Source organism: Anomaloglossus baeobatrachus, unplaced genomic scaffold (assembly GCF_048569485.1).
Source record: "Anomaloglossus baeobatrachus isolate aAnoBae1 unplaced genomic scaffold, aAnoBae1.hap1 Scaffold_263, whole genome shotgun sequence".
NCBI classification, from domain to species: domain Eukaryota; kingdom Metazoa; phylum Chordata; class Amphibia; order Anura; family Aromobatidae; genus Anomaloglossus; species Anomaloglossus baeobatrachus.
The window spans coordinates 216699-236099 of record NW_027442165.1 but is presented as its reverse complement, the minus strand read 5'-3'; the positions used below and the strand labels follow the sequence as shown (position 1 = coordinate 236099).

The window sequence follows — 19401 nt, the reverse complement described above, 5'->3', positions numbered from 1 at the left end:
CCTATTATCTACATATATTTCATGATCATTCCACACCTATAATGCTCAGGTAACATAATATACACCTGGTTATATTCCATATGCGTTCATTCTCCTATTATCTACAGATATTTCATGATCATTCCACACCTATAATGCTCAGGTAACATAATATACACCTGGTTATATGCCATATGTGTTCATTTTCCTATTATCTACAGATATTTCATGATCATTCCACACCTATAATGCTCAGGTAACGTAATATACACCTGGTTATATGCCATATGCGTTCATTTTCCTTTTATCCACAGATATTTCATGATCATTCCACACCTATAATGCTCAGGTAACATAATATACACCTGGTTATATGGCATATGTGTTCATTCTCCTATTATTTACAGATATTTCATAATCATTCCACACCTATAATGCTCAGGTAATATAATATACACCTGGTTATATGGCATATGCATTCATTCTCCTATTATCTACATATATTTCATGATCATTCCACACCTATAATGCTCAGGTAACATAATATACACCTGGTTATATGCCATATGCATTCATTCTCCTATTATCTACAGATATTTCATGATCATTCTACACCTATAATGCTCAGGTAACATAATATACACCTGGTTATATGCCATATGCATTCATTTTACTATTATCTACTGATATTTCATGATTATTCCACACCTATAATGCTCAGGTAACGTAATATACACCTGGTTATATGGCATATGCGTTCATTCTCCTATTATCTACAGATAGTTCATGATCATTCCATACCTATAATGCTCAGGTAACATAATATACACCTGGTTATATGGCATATGCGTTCATTTTCCTGTAATCTACATATATTTCACGATCATTCCACACCTATAATGCTCAGGTAACATAATATACACCTGGTTATATGGCATATGCGTTCATTCTCCTATTATCTACAGATATTTCATGTTCATTCCACACCTATAATGCTCAGGTAAGGTAATATACACCTGGTTATATGCCATATGCGTTCATTCTCCTATTATCTACATATATTTCATGATCATTCCACACCTATAATGCTCAGGTAACGTAATATACACCTGGTTATATGGCATATGCCTTCATTCTCCTATTATCTACAGATATTTCATGATCATTCCACACCTATAATGCTCAGGTAAGGTAATATACACCCCGTCACTGCCACCCTTTGCCATCCTTACCCGTAGAACGCCCTTTCATCATCCCCAAACCCTAATCTTTTCCCTTCCCTTCCCAGCCCCAAACCCTGCCCTCTGTACCCATCTCACCACCCGCATCCCTTCTCCTATCATCCCCCTACCACCCGAGAAAAAAAAAAAAAAAAGCTTGCCCCCTCCTTCCACTAGCCCACCTCCCACCCAAAGAGAAACTTCTACTGCGCAGCTAGCTTTCTAGGCAGCAGCGCTATTGTGATGTCAGCGGGGGGCATTGTGACAAGCCGCCAGTGTTCCGTCTCTTCATGTTGTGCACTGTTCAAACGGAAAATACATCAACAGGCAGACTACAGAAAAGCTTACTAACAAAGGTTAGAGAGGGGCTTTCTCAGAGGGCTTTTTACAGTTTGTCTATTCCCAATTAGCCGTTTAAGTATACTTAATGAAAGTACTAATTCTTTCATAGGCCGCCCATTCTTAATATTTGACGTTCCTTATATTGCAGTATCAGGCTATGCAGCAGGTTGCAAAACATTCATCACCCATGACCGTCCCCAATTGGGCTCAGAAGCTATATGTCTATCATGACCTCTCTTTTAGAATGTCCAAGAGCAAGCAAACTCTTCCTCCAGGAGGGTGAGCCAACAGACCACTAAAGACATCATCATTGCTCAAAGAAAAGCCCAAAAAACAATGCATGATAGGAATAAACAGGAAACTTTATTTGGAGTGTAGGCGGAGAGATAGCACCAGATGCCAATTGTAGATCTTCTCACACCTGTGGTCACTGCAGCAGCAGCAATAGAATCCACTTTGTCCAAAAGGGATCTATTCCATTCAATTGTACATGATCTAGATTAGCCTGAGAACAAGATACTGCACGGGACATAGCAGAGTTGGTCAAGTTGAGTAGTGATGAGTTTGCTATTTGGATGAATAAAGCAAGTAAAAAGTGTGAAAGATAAAAAACAAAAGGAGTTTGAAGTGTGAAAAGTGAATGGGCCAAATTGAGGTGCATATGAAGTTGTATGCTTTCTTTCAATTCATTAATCGGGCTAATATGAATCAGGTGAATTGAGTTCTGCTTTTGGAAACTGGGTTAAGAAGGGGTGCACCGGTCCTGGAGGTACTGCAATACCAGGTCAATGCGTGGAGTGGACAGAGCAAGCTCTTTTTCCATCTCCCTGTTCTAAAAATCCATTTAATATATGGTCCCCAGATAGGGGACGTATCAGATATTAAACTGATAAGAACAGATCACGTTTCAAACAAGCTTTATTGAACAAATAGATAAGAAAACATCACAAAAACCATAAACTCTTTTCACATAGTAAACACATCAGAAATTCATTAAAAGACAATTCATAAGAAACAGTACATTAAAAGGACATGTAAAAACAAGGAATAAAACCAATCATAAAAACATGTATGAATTCCACATTTGGAGACACCATAGTTTCTTGGCTTCCTCCGCACCTAATATCTTACAATCTCTTAAGTAATAGGTGTACATGTCACACAACGCGATTCCTATGCAATCTTTTACAGAAATAAAATCATGATTAAAAAGCAGGATGTTTCTACATTTCCATAAAGCGTCTTTAAAGCAATTCATCATCAACCAGGCCATTTGTGCTTGGGCCATGGTTGGACATTTAATAAAACCATATAAAATCACATCACAATTAAAATCCTCTATCCCACTGACCCACTTCAGGAGGGTGCCAACAGCCTGCCATAGCTCCTGCGCGTATGGGCAGTGCCAGAACAGGTGGAACACAGTCTCTTCCCTCGCACATCTGTCTCTCGGGCATCTTGCACTAGCCACCAAGCCTCTGTGGTGCTGGAACGCTCTGGTGGGGAGGCATTGGTGAGCGATTGACCAGGCAAGATCCTTTTGCGCATTGCTCAGGGCTGGACACGAGACATTGTTCCACACCAACTGGCACCTAGAGGAAGAGAAGTTGGAGACATCCTCCATTACCTCATGACCCTTGCAGGCTGCCGTTAACTTTTTCTGGTTAGACAACACCTCCCGGTCTACATGGGTCAGGTCATATTCAGTGATAATGGTGTTCAGAATCTCATAATGCTTTGGGGGACATAATAAAACAGGACGGTTAACCGACAAATCCACCTGCAATCTCTTAAAAACATTCCCCGTACAATACCTTAAAAAACAAGCAAAAGCCCCAGCATTATTCAAACTTTTGTAACAAAACACAAAAAATTTTATTAATAAAAACAACTTTAGGTCAAGGAGTCCCTTGCCACCATTCCTTTTACTCTTACATACAGTGATTCTCCTTAATTTTTCCATTTTAAAGTTCCACAGAAAATAAAAGATGGGTTTCATTAGTCTTTTAAAGTATAGAGAATTTGGAGGAAACACCATCGCTGCGTACAAAATGATGGGGAGCAGGATCATTTTTATGATTAGAATCTTCCCCTCCATAGTGAGTTTTCTTAGCTGCCATAACGATATTTTTTGACTCAATCTTGTGAGAACCAGGTCCCAGTTCTTACACCCATCATTTTGCTCATCAAAGTGGATCCCCAAAATTTTAATCCCATCATTTTGGACCGGTATCTTTGGTGGCTCGGGCTCCCATTGACCTACAATAAAACAATCACATTTTTCTTTATTTAATTTAAAACCGGATCCAGCACTAAAAATTTCAGTGTCCAGCATTGCTCTGTTTATGGCAGCGGAGCTGGTACAATATACAGACACATCATCCATGTATGCTAACGCTTTTACCTGGGCGCCCCCACCTCCAGGGACAGGGATCCCCCTAACCACCTTGTCCTCACGTAAACGGCACAAGAGTGGTTCAATAGCACAAACAAACAGTAAGGGGGACATGGGGCAACCCTGTTTTACCCCGGATCGGAGGGCAACCTCTTTTGTTACAAAACCATTTATTAAAATCTGCGCATACGTGTCATTGTATAAAAGCTTAATTTTATCAATAAAACCAACAGGAAACCCCATCCTTTCTAAAACACTAAAAAGATAAAAGTGTGATACCCTGTCAAAAGCTTTTTTAAAATCAAGGGATAAAATGGCTATAGGCTGCTTGCGATCCTTCTGGTACCAGATCAGGTCCCGTATAAGGTTAAGATGCTCCCAGATGGACCGTCCGGGGATACCGCAGACCTGATCTGGATGAATCACACTTTTAATAACACTTTTAATACGGCTGCTTAAAATTTTAGCCAATATCTTATAATCAGTATTTAAAAGAGAGATAGGCCTCCAGTTTTCTAAGTTTGCCTTATCACCTTTTTTAAAGATCAGGGTAATCACACATTTCTTCCAAGAATAGGGTATAAAATTGTCTTTAAAAACCTCATTAAAAACTCCCATAAGATCATCTTTAATAACATCCCAGAAAACATGATAAAACTCTATGGGGAGACCGTCTGACCCTGGAGCTTTACCTTTTTGAAAATCTTTTAGGGCTCCCTCCACCTCCCCCATGTTTATTTCCTCAGACAGGAGGTCCTGGTCCTCGGTGGATAAAAAGAGGGATAAAAAAATCAAGTTATCATTAAAACAAGACTGATCAATGTGTTTGAGGTTAAAAAGGTTGCTAAAAAAGTTAAAAGCCTCCTCTAGCATTCCCTTTGATGATGTCTGACCTCCCAACTCCCGTATAAAATTCTTCCTCTCCCCCACTTTTTTAAAAAAATATCTAGAGCATGTCTCATCTTCTTCCAAATGTTTTACCCGGGAATTAAATATTATCTCTTTTCCTTTTTGGTCAAGAAAGTTCTGGATCTCAATTTTTAACTCGGTAATGTCCTCCTCCGCCCCAGGGACTCCCCACCCTTTTAACTTATGGAGAGTCTCCAATCTAACATTGAGATCCCTGAAACACCTTCTCTTTTCCCGGGCCCGCCTCCTACCCACAGTGACAAAGAAATTCCGTATGCGACACTTAACTCCATCCCACCAATTAGACATGGATTGCTCTGGACATTTCTTACTCCTCCATATTTTATATTTAGCAATAAATGCAGCCCGGGTTTCCTCATCCTGTAATAAACATGTATTTAGTTTCCAGGAGCGTTTGCCCACTTTCTCCTCATCTGCATATTCTAAATCTGCATATATGAGGGCGTGGTCTGAAAAAATATTTGTCATGAGTCCGGCTGATTTAGGGGTAAAAGAATCTGAGGAGGGAAGAATAAAATCAATACGGGAAGAGACAGTACCATTACTCCATGTGTACCCTGGGTCAGACGGGTGAATTTTTTTCCAGGCATCCTGCAATTTAAAATCAGATAAAATATGCTTGACTTGACATGAGGTTTTGTCTGGTTTTCTGGTATTGTCACCACCTCCTCTCCCCTCTCCCAACATCACACAGTTAAAATCCCCTCCCACCACCACAGGGGATGGACCTGTTAAAAACAACTGCATGTCATTAAAAAGGGAGGAGCGTTCATTTTTTTCAGGGGGAGCATAAATATTAATAAAACGACAAGTAAAACCATTAAAAACTGCATGTGTTAACAAAGCACGGCCTGGAGAAATTTCTGTGACAGATAAAATCTTAACATCTTTGTTTTTAAATAAAATCCCCACTCCAGCAGCCTTATTCATGTTAGACCCCAACCAGACAGAGGGCCCTAAGGTCCAGTCTTTTTTAATGTCCGAGTATGTAAGGTCATGGCCAATGGCGCATTCCTGTAAGAAAAAAATGTCAAAGTTCAAGGTCATTAGCCATGCAAACAGGGCCACTCTTCTGGTCGGGCTTTTTAAGCTCCTCACATTCAGTGAGGCTATTTTGATTTCCGCCATTAAATGTTTATGTTAAGACCAGAACTTTCAGAGTCCGAGAGATGGGAACAATCAAATATAGATGGAACAGTGTTCATACTACCGGTATCATCGGAGTCAGAGTCCACACATTCTGGGTCCACATTTGACCCTATCGGACTGTTGGCTGGAATGGAGACATGAGGACCCATCCGCCTCTTTTTCATTTCCTGGTCCCGCTCATTTCGGCCTCTTTTTGCGCAGGTGCTCAGGTCCATCTGGTCCCCCTGCCAAGGGGGTACTATGTCCAAAGTGTCCTGGTCATCCGGAGGTGGTCCCTGCACATCAGGGTGGACATCTGGCTGGACGTCTTGGATAACATCACAGGGAGCATCTGGCTTGTCCTCATGGTGGTCAACAGAGTGGTCATCAGGGGGGACATCCGTCTGGGCACCTGGTTGGTCTGCAATAACGCTGTCATCCCTCTCCGTCACGGTCCCGGACTGGGCCTCCATCATAGAATCAGGAACTACCGAGCAGCCAGGCTGACTCGGTCTTCCCCCAGAACCGCTCCGGGGGGATCCCAACTCCCCACCAGGTGTAACCTGGCTACCTGCAGGAGTGGGTGCTGACTCAGCATTACAGGGGGGAGCTGAGTCAGTAGCGCTTACCACAACCGGGTCGGGTCTCCTTCGACCAATAAGCACATCTGCAAAGCTAGCGACCAGGGACCCCGTCATGGCCATACCCGCATGGGAAGGCACTCCTGCGGAGCTTGCCGCAGGTGTCTGGGGACCCCCGGACCGCCTAGGCCGTAACGGACAGCTACTAAATAGATGGGTACACAGACCGCATCCGCTGCAGATCTTATCACTTGTGCAATCTTTAGAGGTATGACCCCATTGACCACAGTTATGGCACTCACTGACTTTCTCGTTCTTGCACTCATGCTGCAAGTGACCAAGACCGCCACACTTCCGACATCTGCGAGGTTGCCCAATGTAGAACAGGTATCCAATGTTCTTCCCCAGCACAACCGTGGAGGGGGGGTGTACATGGCCCTCTGAACTCCCTGGGTCTGGGTTAAATCGCACCAAAAACCGGCGTTTGCCATTCCATATATCATTAATGGTGTGAACATTCCCCACAAAACGGACAGAAGTGCAGAAACGCCTGAGATACAACTCAATGTCGTGCTCACTGACATACGGGTTGTACATGTACACCACCACAGGGGTCTCGCCTTCACTATACAGGTAAGTGAAAACCACCCCCTCCAATAGCTGGTTATGGGTCGCACCCTTCACTCGCCCTTGGAAAGTGCTACAGGCAGTCTTGGTCCTCAATGTCAGGATGTACGTGCACTGCCCCCTCTCCTGCAGACAGTACACATCCTCTTTCCTTACGCCCAAGAGGTCTCGCAACAGACGGTTGTAGAACGCCTCTCCATTTCCACAACCAAAGTGGTCTTTCGGAACCTCGATTTTCACCGAGTTTTGAAGCTGGCCGGAGCCAGAAGTAAATTGCTGAATGCACGGCATTGTACCAGCAATAACTTGACAAAAAGCCTACCGTTTCTCACGGGCTCGGCCTTTCGCCGGGGGATCACCGCTCGTTGCCCGAGGACTAATCCGGCTCCCTAATAGCAGCAGGGGGGTGAAGTCCCACCGTGAGGTGAGACGATCCCCCCAGGCCAAGGAGCCGGGTACCTCGAGCACCTTCCAGCCAAAACCAAGCACAAAACAGTGAAGCTCTGCACCTGATCTCAGCCAAAAGGCCGAGAAGCGATAACCAGAATTGGTTTGGGCCTCGAGTGGCACCCTGGCCTCAGCCGGACACATCTTAGGGAGAGAGAGTGAGAGGGAGACAAACCCACGCCTACAGAAGACATTTTGTCACCCAAGCCAACCCTTGAAAAGGCTGCTTTGCACAGCAAAAACACGAAGAATGGTGCGTTTTGCAGCCGCCGCCCACTGCAATGAATCTGAATAACTCCTCCTTTTGGGCACAAGCACCTCCCCTGCCCCTTGCAGTCTTTCCAATTCATGATACAAAAAGACGGACAGGACAGGTCGCCTGACTTTCCGTCACTGCCACCCTTTGCCATCCTTACCTGTAGAAAGCCCTTTCATCATCCCCAAACCCTAATCTTTTCCCTTCACTTCCCAGCCCCCAAACCCTGCCCTCTGAACCCTTCTCACCCCCCGCATCCCTTGTCCTGTGATCCCCCTACCACCCGGGAAAAAAACGGCTTGACCCCTCCTTCCACTAGCCCACCCTCCTACCCAAAGAGCAATTTCTACTGCGCAGCTGGCTTTCTAGGCAGCAGCGCTATTGTGATGTCATCGGGGGGCATTGTGACAAGCCGCCAGTGTTCCGTCTCTTCATGTTGTGCACTGTTCAAACGGAAAATACATCAACAGGCAGGCTACAGAAAAGCTTACTAACAAAGGTTAGAGAGGGGCTTTCTCAGAGGGCTTTTTACAGTTTGTCTATTCCCAATTAGCCGGTTTAGTATACTTAATGAAAGTACTAATTCTTTCATAGGTCGCCCATTCTTAGTATTTGACGTTCCTTATATTGTGGTATAAGGCTTTGCAGCAGGTTGCAACACACCAGTGGTCACTGCAGCAGCTGACTCCACTTTGTCCAAAAGGGATCTATTCCATTCAATTGCACATGATCTAGATTAGACTGACAACAAGATACTGCACGGGACATAGCAGAGTTGGTGAAGTTGAGTGGTGAGGAGTTTGCCATTTGGATGAATAAAGCAAGTAAAAAGTGTGAAAGATAAAAATTCATTTCAATTCGCTAATCGGGCTAATATGAATCAGGTGAATCGAGTTCTGCTTTTGGAAACTGGGTTAAGAAGGGGTGCACCGTTCCTGGAGGTACTGCAATACCAGGTCAATGCGTGGAGTGGACAGAGCAAGCTCTTTTTCCATCTCCCTGTTCTAAAAATCCATTTAATATATGGTCCCCAGATAGGGGACGTATCAGATATTAAACTGATAAGAACAGATTTTTTTTTTTTTTTTTTTTGAAGGATGAGTTTGAAAATAATAAAGTGACCGCCTCTCGTTGCCCAGGTAACTGTCCGTCACAAGAGGGCTATGACATCCTACGATGCACACTCCCCCAAGGCCAGCAGTTGTGCAATACCCTGGCACCTTTCAGCACCAACCAAGGTAGTACCCTCCCAAACTACACTTGATCTTAGCCAAAAGGCCGAGAAGCGATAACCAGAATTGGTTTGGGCCTCGAGTGGCACCCTGGCCTCAGCCGGACACATCTTAGGGAGAGAGAGTGAGAGGGAGACAAACCCACGCCTACAGAAGACATTTTGTCACCCAAGCCAACCCTTGAAAAGGCTGCTTTGCACAGCAAAAACACGAAGAATGGTGCGTTTTGCAGCCGCCGCCCACTGCAATGAATCTGAATAACTCCTCCTTTTGGGCACAAGCACCTCCCCTGCCCCTTGCAGTCTTTCCAATTCATGATACAAAAAGACGGACAGGACAGGTCGCCTGACTTTCCGTCACTGCCACCCTTTGCCATCCTTACCTGTAGAAAGCCCTTTCATCATCCCCAAACCCTAATCTTTTCCCTTCACTTCCCAGCCCCCAAACCCTGCCCTCTGAACCCTTCTCACCCCCCGCATCCCTTGTCCTGTGATCCCCCTACCACCCGGGAAAAAAACGGCTTGACCCCTCCTTCCACTAGCCCACCCTCCTACCCAAAGAGCAATTTCTACTGCGCAGCTGGCTTTCTAGGCAGCAGCGCTATTGTGATGTCATCGGGGGGCATTGTGACAAGCCGCCAGTGTTCCGTCTCTTCATGTTGTGCACTGTTCAAACGGAAAATACATCAACAGGCAGGCTACAGAAAAGCTTACTAACAAAGGTTAGAGAGGGGCTTTCTCAGAGGGCTTTTTACAGTTTGTCTATTCCCAATTAGCCGGTTTAGTATACTTAATGAAAGTACTAATTCTTTCATAGGTCGCCCATTCTTAGTATTTGACGTTCCTTATATTGTGGTATAAGGCTTTGCAGCAGGTTGCAACACACCAGTGGTCACTGCAGCAGCTGACTCCACTTTGTCCAAAAGGGATCTATTCCATTCAATTGCACATGATCTAGATTAGACTGACAACAAGATACTGCACGGGACATAGCAGAGTTGGTGAAGTTGAGTGGTGAGGAGTTTGCCATTTGGATGAATAAAGCAAGTAAAAAGTGTGAAAGATAAAAATTCATTTCAATTCGCTAATCGGGCTAATATGAATCAGGTGAATCGAGTTCTGCTTTTGGAAACTGGGTTAAGAAGGGGTGCACCGTTCCTGGAGGTACTGCAATACCAGGTCAATGCGTGGAGTGGACAGAGCAAGCTCTTTTTCCATCTCCCTGTTCTAAAAATCCATTTAATATATGGTCCCCAGATAGGGGACGTATCAGATATTAAACTGATAAGAACAGATTTTTTGATTTAACAGCATCTTTATTATCATGCACTACTCACAAAAAGGTAACAAACCGTGTACAGTGCCGCAGCCCCGTACACACAGAAATATACAATCCTTCTTACATAGCCATAGAGTACGACGCACTAAACTATACATCACGCTCCTATGCTTATCCATAACACTCAAGCTGAAAGAAAAAGTTAGACAATAAATAACGACGAACCGGCGATTGGGGGATGGGGGTAGGGGAAAATGGGGATAGGGTGGGGAAATCACAGGCCCGAAGCTTTATTGAAAGACGCACATAACGGGAAAAGGAGGGAGGGGGCATGGAAGAGGTCTAAACCTCCTCCTCGGCGCTGTCGTCCGGACTGTCCATGATGGAATAGTCTCTGAGCAGGCTGTGGATCAGCCTGCGGCAATCCTGGATAGACATCCTCTCCCTCTTCAAGATGAGCCGGTTCCTGGCGACCCAAATAGCGTCCTTAAAGCAGTTCATAAGGCGCCAAGCCTCCTGGATGGCTCCAACGGTGTGAGTCCCAGGGAAGAGTCCATAAAGTACGGAATGGTACGATAGGCTCCCTCTGGGGACGGAGTTCCTCAGGTCATCCTCCAGGGCAACCAACAGGCGCTGTGCGAAACGGCAGTCCCAAAAGGCGTGCAGCGATGTTTCCTCCACGAAGGGGCACCTTGGGCAGTACCGGGTTTTGCACAGGTTCCGGGCGTGCATGAATGACCGGACGGGCAGTCCGCCCTGTATCGCCATCCATGACAAGTCCTTGTGCCCGTTGGTCAATCCAGCCGATGACACGTTTGTCCAAACAGTCTCCAGTGTGTCGTGATGAAGTCCTGGAATGTTCTCCATTTCGTCCTTGGCTCTGATGAGTTTGTGGATAGTCTTTGGCTTCCACAAATCAGGCTTGAGTCCCTCCAGTTGGTGTTCCCTCACAAACCGAACCACGTCTCCGTAGAACCATGGCGCCGTCCAGTTGTAGGGGAAGGAGCTGTCCCACTTGTCCCAGCCTAACCGTCTCCAAAGGGGGAGCAGGAAGAAGCGAGACATGGACCCACCCGCGGAACCTCTCTTGACTCGCAGAGTTCGGCGAACGCAGTCACATACGAAGGAGGATCGCAGGAGGGTGGGGATATCGGGTACGCCCTTCCCACCCTTGCGAGGATCCTTGTACATGATGCTCCGCTTTACTCTGTCCATCTTGGATCCCCAGACAAAACGAAACACCGTCCTGGTAATGGCCCTGCACACGGTGGCAAGGGGGGGCCAGGCCTGGGCCGTGTACTGCAGCACGGGCAGTACCTCGTTACGCAGGACCAGTGCTTTGCCCTCACAGGTGAGGCGTCTGAGGCTCCACAGACCGATCCGTTGGGTGATCTTGGTCAAGCGTTCCTCCCAGGACTTGAGGGCTGCTCCTTCCTTCCCGAACCAGACTCCAAGAACCTTGATGAAATCCGGCTGGATGCTGAAAGGGAAGGGGGCGGAAGAGGCCGGCTGCCAGTCCCCGAAGAGCATGGCTTCCGACTTCCCGCAGTTGACTTTGGCTCCCGAAGCCCGTCCGAAGGTCTCACAGGTCTGGACGAGGGTGTCGACTGAGCGCCGGTCCGCGCAGAAGACGGTCACGTCGTCCATGTAGAGCGAGCACTTGACCTCGAAGCGTTCTGGTCCTGGTGCGGTGATCCCTCTGATCTCTCCATTCCGCCGGATAGCCTCTGCAAAGAGTTCTATAACACAAACAAAAAGAAGAGGTGACAGAGGACAGCCTTGTCTGACCCCTGAGAGGACCGGGAAGGGGTCAGTCTTCCAGCCGTTTACCAACACCGAGCTGTGAATATCAAAATACATTAGTTGGACATACAAGCAAAACATGTTACCCAAACCTAACCTGTGCAGAGCTTTGCCCAGGAACTCATGGGAAACACGGTCGAAGGCCTTTTCCTGATCCAACGAGATCAGGGCTGCGTGCACCCGGCGGGCTTTGATGTACTCGACCGTGTCCCGCATGAGAGCCAGGCTGTCTGCGATGCGACGTCCGGGGATGCCGCAGGTCTGATCCGGGTGGATGATCCGTCCGATAACAGTCTTCAATCTCGTTGCCATCGTCTTGGCCAGGATCTTGTAGTCGACGTTCAGAAGGGTGATGGGACGCCAATTCTTCAGGTCGCACCTCTCTCCTTTACGCTTGTACAGGATCGTGACCATTCCTTCCCTCAGAGATGGAGGCATTCTGCCCTCCACCACCATCTCCTCATACAGCCCTAACAGGTCCGGACAGATTAGGTCTCCCAGCGCTACATAGAGCTCTGCTGGGAGGCCGTCACTGCCCGGTGTCCTGCCAGAACTAAAGGATTTGGCGGCCGAGAGCAGCTCGTCCACCATCAGAGGAACATCCATGGCCGCCGCGTCTGCAGGGTCAAGATGGTTAGTGATACCTGACAGGAACTTATCGGCGGCCTCGGGGTCAGTAGCCTTGCGGGCGTAGAGTTCGCTGTAGAAGTCGCTGACGACCTTCATCACGTTCTCTTTCCCGCGTCGCATGCTTCCACTCTCGTCTCGTAGTTCATTCATGGGCGTGTGACCGGCGTGGAGTTTCCTGAAAAAGAACGAGTTACATTTCTCACCCTTCTCCAGGTTCTCCACTTTGGAACGGAAGACAATTCGCTCGGACTCCTCCTCGAAGTGCCTTTTCAGGCTCCTCTTAGTCTCCTCCAGCTCCTCTCTCACGTCCCAGCCACATCGAAGAAGGTCCTGCAGGGAACGCAGCTCACGCTGGAGTCTCCTGAAGTTCCTCCTCTTCAGACCCGCCTGTTGTTGACTCTTTGCCTGAAAGAAGAAACGGAACTCGAGTTTAACGTATTCCCACCAGTCAGAAACAGACTGGAAGCCCGCCTTGTAGGCCCGCCACGTGGAGTAGGCAGCTCTAAGCTCCTCCAGAATCTCACCCTTTTCCAGCAGAGAGCAGTTCAGCTTCCAGGAGCCCGGGCCAATGGGGAAGCCATGGCCCAGCACACCTTGAAAGTGAATGGCTCTGTGGTCAGAGAAGAAGCAGGGGACCATCGAGTGCCCACTCCGCCCAACCGCCCGAGAGGTAAACACAAAGTCAATCCTGGAACGCAGCGAGCCATCGGATCGGCACCATGAATAGTTCACGGATCCGTGTCCGATGGAGCCAACAACGTCCACAAGAGAGGCTTCGGTCACCATCTCAATGAGCAGTTTGGATGTGACGTCCAACTTGGCAGCCGTTCCAGAACTGCGTCCATCCTCCTCAATCGGGCAGTTGAAATCCCCGGCCATCACTACCGTCCTGGCGGTAGCGAGCTGAGGGCGCAGGGCTTGGAGGAGCTCCAGTCGATCGCTCTTCACAGGAGAAGCATACACATTGATGAACCTGACAGGTTCTCCCGCCCAGGTGCCATCCACGAGCAGTAACCTGCCGCAGACGATTTCCTGAACAGAGTCCAATGTGAAGGCGCTTCCCCTGATCAGCACGGCGACCCCCGCGGACCTACAGTCGCCTCCGCCGGACCAGTAGGATGGGCCATGGGTCCACTCCCTGGCCAGATGGTTGAAGGACCTAGAGGAGGGAAGGGAGCATTCCTGCAGGAAAAATACATCACTAGACTGAGTGTTAAGGAACGCAAAAATTGTCTGACGTCGGAACTTGTCTCTGATGCTCCTAACATTAATGGAAAAGATGTTAATGTTAGCAGTCATTGGAGGAAAGAGAAAGTTAGCGCAGGCGGTGTGCCTTAGTTACCACTCCGGTCGGGCGGTTCTTCCTCTTTGGCACCTGCTGGTAAGGGTATCTCCAGCAGACCCTCTTCTTCTAGCTGATCGAGCAGGGATGGTGCCTCAGTGGCTTCCGACTCCTCCATTTCTTCTTCGGCCACAAGGGACTCCACCATCTGCTCCAACACGTCCGGTTCTGGGAGGAGGCCATCCTCCTCTTCCTGGGGTGGATTGGGATCCACAATGAACAGCTTGGAAGGTTCTGCGACAGGACTATCTTCCACCTTCCTTTTCCTTTGGCCTGTACCTGAGGAGACAAGAGCTGGAAAATCCTCCTCGGTGAAAAGTGCAAGAGTGCTGAGGTCCTCTGCTCTCATGGTCTGGGGAGGGAGAGTGGGCTTTGGGGGGGGGGTGAGGAGACCAACTGAGGAGTAGGGAAATGAGGTGGAGGTAGTGGAATCCTCAGTAGGGTTGGCCGGGGGGGGAGGGGTTTGGACAGGGGTGACAGGGGGGGGGACCAGGGAGGGGGCAACAGTTTTCTTACCCTTTTTCCTGGACTCCGTGGCTGCTGGGGCATCGGCTGGAGCCACGGTCGCCGGGTTCTTGGCCGCCTTGTCCTTGGCCTCTGTGGCCTTGGTCGTAGCTGCCTTGGTCGACGAAGCTGTGACTACCCGATACTGGGTCACCGCGGCAACCCTTGCCCAGGATTTCTCCCGCTGTGGGCAGTCCTTGTAAAGGTGGTCCGCCTGTCCACATAGGTTGCAAGTCTTCTTCTTTGGGCAGTCCTTGGAGCTGTGTCCCGTCACCCGGCAAACCCTGCAGGCGTCCTCCTTGCAGGTCTTCATCGAATGCCCTTTCCCGCCACATTTCCTGCAGTTGTGTGGCATGTCCGGGTAGTAGATGAGACCAAAGGAGTTTCCCAGAGAGAATGTCGGGGGCAGGTGCTGGAGACCATCCTCGGATGCTGGTTCCCTGTAGAGTCGAACGGTTGCTGACCACTTACCCGTCCAGAATCCGTTGCCGTTAAGGATGTGGGATGGCTCCCTCACCACTGTGCAGAGACGTCCCAGGAACGTGGAGATGTCTCTTCCTGGGGTGTGCGGGTTCCGCATGGAGACCGTGATCCTCTTCTCATCCCTCTGTATAGGACAGGATCCTAAAAAAGAATGAAAAGGGGAGTCCGGCATCGCTGCGTTCATCGCCTCCCAGTATCTCCTGCAGGCATTCACCGTGGCAAAGGTTACCAGAAAAATGCCAGTCATGAAGGTCTGGACACTCAGGGTTTCCGCCCTGGAGAAGCCCTGATCCAGAATCATCTTCTTGCAGAACACGTCGCTGGACATGTCCGGCAACCTACCATCCACCGCCTTTAGCTTCAGGGCGACCGTCTGCCGCATCCAAGGCTCCAGGGTTGGAGCCTTTTCAGGCGGCGTCCGGGCTCCCTCCGGCTGGCTGGCGTCGGAGGTAGGGGCCTCTTGGGCCGAAGAAGCCTCTGGATGAGCCTTCCTGGAGGTCCCTGGGTCCTGAGCCTTCTTGGCTGCCTTCTCTGGCTTGCTTGCCATGGCTGGTTCCTGCTTGAGTTCCCGGAGCTGGATCTTGGATTCTTCTCCGGGTGTCTTCTCCCGCTGTGTTCCTCCTCGAAGTTCCTCTGGTCTCCCCAAGTCTTCTCCGAGCCTTCGTCTTCTTGCTTCTTTCTGCCAAGCTCTTCTTCCGTCCGATCTCCCTCTTTCGGTCTCGGCTGGGCTTCGGAGCTTGTCTCCCTGATCGTATCTCGTCAAGTGTAGCTAGCTCAGTTTGTTCTGATAAGAACAGATTTTGATTTAATGAAGCTTTCCAAAGCACCGCAAAAATGCATGACCGAAGTCACACCAAAAACAGTGCAAAGGCTAGGATTCGTGTGGACCCCTCCGTGAGAAGAGGATCCCCAAAAATCAACCCCGTCCCTCCGAGCCAGAAGGCCACAGCGAGGGTCAGGGATCTTCGGTGCTCCCCCAAGCCGAAGCCTGGTTGAGCCTTGTTGTTGCTCCCAGCGTCCACCGAGGCATCTTACCCAAGTGGAGTAGGGAGCTACTAGTCGTTGGTTTCGCAGCCGAGACTGCCCGGACCGTCAACCGGTGTTGGTTTCTCAGCCCAAGGCTGACCGGACCTCCAACCGGGTGTTGGTTTCTCAGCCCAAGGCTGACCGGACCTCCAACCGGGTGTTGGTTTCTCAGCCCAAGGCTAACCGGACCTCCAACCGGGTGTTGGTTTCTCAGCCAAAGCTGACCCGGACCTCCAACCGGGTGTTGGTTTCTCAGCCCAAAGCTGACCGGACCTCCGACCGGGATTATAAAAATTTCCCTTCTTAGCCAGAAGGCCGGGATAGGGCAATATGCTTGGAAAGTATGAATAGGCAAGGCGCGGCGTGCGACAGAGTCTGAGGCTTACCAGGGTCCCAACCTAGCAAGTTCAGACTCCCTCCAGGGTGTCCATTCCTGGGGCACATTGCACCATAACCCCCACACTTACTCAGTCTAATAGCCTCGATCCTGGTAGGGCCATGGTTTCCTCTAGATGGATATACTATCCTCCCAAAGTACTAACAAGCGCAACCTTCCAGTGTGCATTGCATCATTGTACTAAGGTGGCCGGAGCCTTAAACCACCTTTTCGAACAGATACTACACTTGATCTTAGCCAAAAGGCCGAGAAGCGATAACCAGAATTGGTTTGGGCCTCGAGTGGCACCCTGGCCTCAGCCGGACACATCTTAGGGAGAGAGAGTGAGAGGGAGACAAACCCACGCCTACAGAAGACATTTTGTCACCCAAGCCAACCCTTGAAAAGGCTGCTTTGCACAGCAAAAACACGAAGAATGGTGCGTTTTGCAGCCGCCACCCACTGCAATGAATCTGAATAACTCCTCCTTTTGGGCACAAGCACCTCCCCTGCCCCTTGCAGTCTTTCCAATTCATGATACAAAAAGACGGACAGGACAGGTCGCCTGACTTTCCGTCACTGCCACCCTTTGCCATCCTTACCTGTAGAAAGCCCTTTCATCATCCCCAAACCCTAATCTTTTCCCTTCACTTCCCAGCCCCCAAACCCTGCCCTCTGAACCCTTCTCACCCCCCGCATCCCTTGTCCTGTGATCCCCCTACCACCCGGGAAAAAAACGGCTTGACCCCTCCTTCCACTAGCCCACCCTCCTACCCAAAGAGCAATTTCTACTGCGCAGCTGGCTTTCTAGGCAGCAGCGCTATTGTGATGTCATCGGGGGGCATTGTGACAAGCCGCCAGTGTTCCGTCTCTTCATGTTGTGCACTGTTCAAACGGAAAATACATCAACAGGCAGGCTACAGAAAAGCTTACTAACAAAGGTTAGAGAGGGGCTTTCTCAGAGGGCTTTTTACAGTTTGTCTATTCCCAATTAGCCGGTTTAGTATACTTAATGAAAGTACTAATTCTTTCATAGGTCGCCCATTCTTAGTATTTGACGTTCCTTATATTGTGGTATAAGGCTTTGCAGCAGGTTGCAACACACCAGTGGTCACTGCAGCAGCTGACTCCACTTTGTCCAAAAGGGATCTATTCCATTCAATTGCACATGATCTAGATTAGACTGACAACAAGATACTGCATGGGACATAGCAGAGTTGGTGAAGTTGAGTGGTGAGGAGTTTGCCATTTGGATGAATAAAGCAAGTAAAAAGTGTGAAAGATAAAAATTCATTTCAATTCGCTAATCGGGCTAATATGAATCAGGTGAATCGAGTTCTGCTTTTGGAAACTGGGTTAAGAAGGGGTGCACCGTTCCTGGAGGTACTGCAATACCAGGTCAATGCGTGGAGTGGACAGAGCAAGCTCTTTTTCCATCTCCCTGTTCTAAAAATCCATTTAATATATGGTCCCCAGATAGGGGACGTATCAGATATTAAACTGATAAGAACAGATGAGATTACATCCGCAAATTTCAGAAACGGTCATCGGCCACCACACAAAAGCGCAGTGCCGCAGGTGATCGCCTCCCGAGCCCAGGAACCACCTGCCAAAAGGGGACGTAAGCACCAAAAGGCGCAACAATCCCCAAGGCCGGCGGTTGTGCAAGCCCGGGCCCCTCCCAGCCAAGACCAAGGCAAACCCAATGAAGGGACTACACTTGATCTTAGCCAAAAGGCCGAGAAGCGATAACCAGAATTGGTTTGGGCCTCGAGTGGCACCCTGGCCTCAGCCGGACACATCTTAGGGAGAGAGAGTGAGAGGGAGACAAACCCACGCCTACAGAAGACATTTTGTCCCCCAAGCCAACCCTTGTAAAGGCTGCTTTGCACAGCAAAAACACGAAGAATGGTGCGTTTTGCAGCCGCCGCCCACTGCAATGAATCTGAATAACTCCTCCTTTTGGGCACAAGCACCTCCCCTGCCCCTTGCAGTCTTTCCAATTCATGATACAAAAAGACGGACAGGACAGGTCGCCTGACTTTCCGTCACTGCCACCCTTTGCCATCCTTACCTGTAGAAAGCCCTTTCATCATCCCCAAACCCTAATCTTTTCCCTTCACTTCCCAGCCCCCAAACCCTGCCCTCTGAACCCTTCTCACCCCCCGCATCCCTTGTCCTGTGATCCCCCTACCACCCGGGAAAAAAACGGCTTGACCCCTCCTTCCACTAGCCCACCCTCCTACCCAAAGAGCAATTTCTACTGCGCAGCTGGCTTTCTAGGCAGCAGCGCTATTGTGATGTCATCGGGGGGCATTGTGACAAGCCGCCAGTGTTCCGTCTCTTCATGTTGTGCACTGTTCAAACGGAAAATACATCAACAGGCAGGCTACAGAAAAGCTTACTAACAAAGGTTAGAGAGGGGCTTTCTCAGAGGGCTTTTTACAGTTTGTCTATTCCCAATTAGCCGGTTTAGTATACTTAATGAAAGTACTAATTCTTTCATAGGTCGCCCATTCTTAGTATTTGACGTTCCTTATATTGTGGTATAAGGCTTTGCAGCAGGTTGCAACACACCAGTGGTCACTGCAGCAGCTGACTCCACTTTGTCCAAAAGGGATCTATTCCATTCAATTGCACATGATCTAGATTAGACTGACAACAAGATACTGCACGGGACATAGCAGAGTTGGTGAAGTTGAGTGGTGAGGAGTTTGCCATTTGGATGAATAAAGCAAGTAAAAAGTGTGAAAGATAAAAATTCATTTCAATTCGCTAATCGGGCTAATATGAATCAGGTGAATCGAGTTCTGCTTTTGGAA

At 48.7% G+C, this 19401-nt stretch overlaps 3 non-coding genes and 2 pseudogenes across 3 annotated transcripts; all 5 read right to left on the bottom strand.

Moving 5' to 3' along the window:
- Positions 1 to 2288: 2288 nt before the first annotated feature.
- Positions 2289 to 2472, bottom strand: LOC142264217 (U2 spliceosomal RNA). Its single transcript, XR_012730785.1, has one exon. It is a non-coding gene; the product is annotated as a U2 spliceosomal RNA (small nuclear RNA).
- Positions 2473 to 8824: 6352 nt separating this feature from the next.
- LOC142264227 (U2 spliceosomal RNA) lies at positions 8825 to 9019 on the bottom strand. Its single transcript, XR_012730793.1, has one exon. It is a non-coding gene; the product is annotated as a U2 spliceosomal RNA (small nuclear RNA).
- Positions 9020 to 10278: 1259 nt separating this feature from the next.
- LOC142264277 (U2 spliceosomal RNA) lies at positions 10279 to 10483 on the bottom strand (annotated as a pseudogene).
- Positions 10484 to 16714: 6231 nt separating this feature from the next.
- Positions 16715 to 16857, bottom strand: LOC142264249 (U2 spliceosomal RNA; annotated as a pseudogene).
- Positions 16858 to 17940: 1083 nt separating this feature from the next.
- Positions 17941 to 18124, bottom strand: LOC142264305 (U2 spliceosomal RNA). The gene has a single exon (XR_012730842.1). It is a non-coding gene; the product is annotated as a U2 spliceosomal RNA (small nuclear RNA).
- Between the last annotated feature and the right edge of the window lie 1277 nt (positions 18125 to 19401).